This window comes from Halyomorpha halys, unplaced genomic scaffold (assembly GCF_000696795.3).
Source record: "Halyomorpha halys isolate HHAL.00 unplaced genomic scaffold, Hhal_1.1 Scaffold187.1, whole genome shotgun sequence".
NCBI lineage: Eukaryota > Metazoa > Arthropoda > Insecta > Hemiptera > Pentatomidae > Halyomorpha > Halyomorpha halys.
Genome location: NW_027113649.1, coordinates 657,337 through 659,769, shown reverse-complemented (window position 1 = coordinate 659,769; position 2,433 = coordinate 657,337). Strand labels below are relative to the sequence as shown.

The 2,433-nt window shown below is 35.7% G+C and overlaps 1 long non-coding RNA gene across 1 annotated transcript; it reads right to left on the bottom strand.

Annotated features, from left to right (window-relative positions):
* Positions 1–214: 214 nt before the first annotated feature.
* Positions 215–664, bottom strand: LOC136796690 (uncharacterized). Its single transcript, XR_010844434.1, has 2 exons — positions 414–664; positions 215–337 (listed from the first exon to the last, which is right to left on the bottom strand). It is a non-coding gene; the product is annotated as an uncharacterized lncRNA (long non-coding RNA).
* Positions 665–2,433: the final 1,769 nt, after the last annotated feature.

The window sequence follows — 2,433 nt, the reverse complement described above, 5'->3', positions numbered from 1 at the left end:
TGGTGGGGGTAAGAGGATTATAGAGTATACGTTGTCACGGAAATAAGTCGCCTCGGCGCGAAGCGCCGAGGCCTACACGGGCACGGTTTTTTTTTTAAATAGCAGAAGTGAACCATTCCAGACGATTTTCAAAAGTATATAGATCTAGGATTGATGTATAGTGCCCAACTAATTCTAAATAAAGTTTAATAGTCCCCAATAAAAAACACTTAAATAAAATATAAGTGGCAAATAGGTGTACTGTTTAAAATCAAACCAATGGGATAGTAAATCCATGTATAATAGGAAGGTTCTCACTGGTTCATTGAATATATTCCTCTCTATATAGTTACAGTTTCTGAAATCCAATCAAACATTAATGTAGAACCCCTCTTGTTCTCAAATTTTACAGAAAGTTTGATATATCCACTCACTTATTGGGGAAATGTTTTGACATCCTCATTGTCCCATATTTTTTTAGAGGTGTAAACCTTTTCCCTGGATATGGAGGTCTCGAAAACGTTTGCAGACATTCTACCAATTTTTCGGAGACAAGGAACCACTAGAGTATATCTGAAGTCAATACAGCATCTGAGTAAAATACATTCCATACTTCAGGTAAAAGTTAACAAGAGATTTGGCTAAAGATAATACTGAGTAGGAGTATTCATGATATTTTGTTAAATGTAAATTGTTTTACCACATTAAATGTTATAAGTATAGGATTCCATATGAGCTCCAAGCGGATTTTATGAGCAAATTGTATAACCTTTCCTTCCATAACTTCACATTATTGTTTACTTTTAAGTTGTGTGAAAGTATGGCCCCTCAATAATAATAAGCGCCGGAATATAAAATGCAATAGACGAAACCCTACCAAAAGATCAAGCAGGGTTTAGAAAAAGCATGTCGATGATTGATCATAATACCCTCGCCAGTTAAATTCCCGAGATAAGATTATAACGATAATAGCTCCTCGACTAAAAGAGATCACTACAAGAACAAGGAACTCCGACACGAGCTCTATCGCCCCATGATAATCTGAAATCTTGGAAGATAGTCGAGCCAGCTTCTAAAGAGTACCGCCCCCTGTGAGAAGCTCGAACAACTGATAGCAGCGTATCGTGTTACATAAAATCAACTAGGAAGTAACTAAATATGAAAACTTAAGTTCCAGCTGCATCAGAAATTTAAATTATCAGCCTGACTATCCAGAAACATAAAATATATATTTGACCAGACACATTTTTTACTATTGCGAAATGTAACTGCTGATCATTAAGGACAACGCATTAGTGTATTCGGTAAGAGTGTATTGCATAAATTATTTTGGCTATAAGATATATCATCTATAGAATTCTGTAGATTACACAATGCAGGATAGTACAGCATAATTTTAAACATGATTGAATCAATAGTACACGGTGTAAAAATGTACTCTTTATTTCCCCTAAATTCTACAACTTCAATAGATCCAATTAATCATCTGATAGAAAAAGCGAACGAATATAACTTAAAGCTTTATCTGGGATTTATGATTTAAAAAGGCATTCGACAGCATACATCACAACAATATAGGAACTGCATTGGAGTGGATAAAGGGTGTATAAAAATAATAGAAAACATGTACATAGATAATAAAGAATACATAGGAGATGGAAAGAAGAGGAAAAATATTCCCTATAACAAACTAGTGCTAGTGATGAATCAGTTAAAAGAAAAAAGTTCTCTCCTTGGATTGACATTAAACCCACAAAAAACTGTCATAATGACCAATGGCCCTTCGAAACCTATTAGACATAACCTCATGGGCATGAAAATTTCTGATGAAGTAATTTACCTTGGGCAAATAATTTCATTTGTGAATGGGGATGCCAAGGAGATTGAATCCAGAACAGGTAAAGCATGGAAGAAATTTTGGAGTCTGGGATATATTTTTAAAAGCTGTCAAGATAAGAAAAGATAAAACAATTGTATTCAACGTCTGTATGTAAAAACAAAATGGAAGAATTGTCCACCAAAAACCTCAAAGTGAAATTATCGGACCTTGAGGGTAGACTTAATCAGGCTGAGCAAAACAACCTGGAAAATACAGTGGAGATTAGAGGAATCCCGGAGAGACCGTTGTGGGAACTATTCCAACCTTATTCCTAAACAACAATCCGATACAATTGCATCCATACGTTAAAAACCTTGGTGTCACTATAGACCCAAACTCTCTCCAGGAAAAACCACGTTTCCCATATTTCCGTCGTACCTTTTCCACTCTGAAGCTATCTGAAATTATCTTCGTCATCTACTTCCTTTAGAAACTCCTAACCCTTCTGGTTACTTCCTTAATATTCCCCCACTTTGACTATTGCTGTGTGGTTTACGGGGGAGTCTCTGGAGATCTCGAAGCAAAATTAAAACGGTTAATTGCTTTGTACGATTCATCTTTGGGATCCCCAGGGA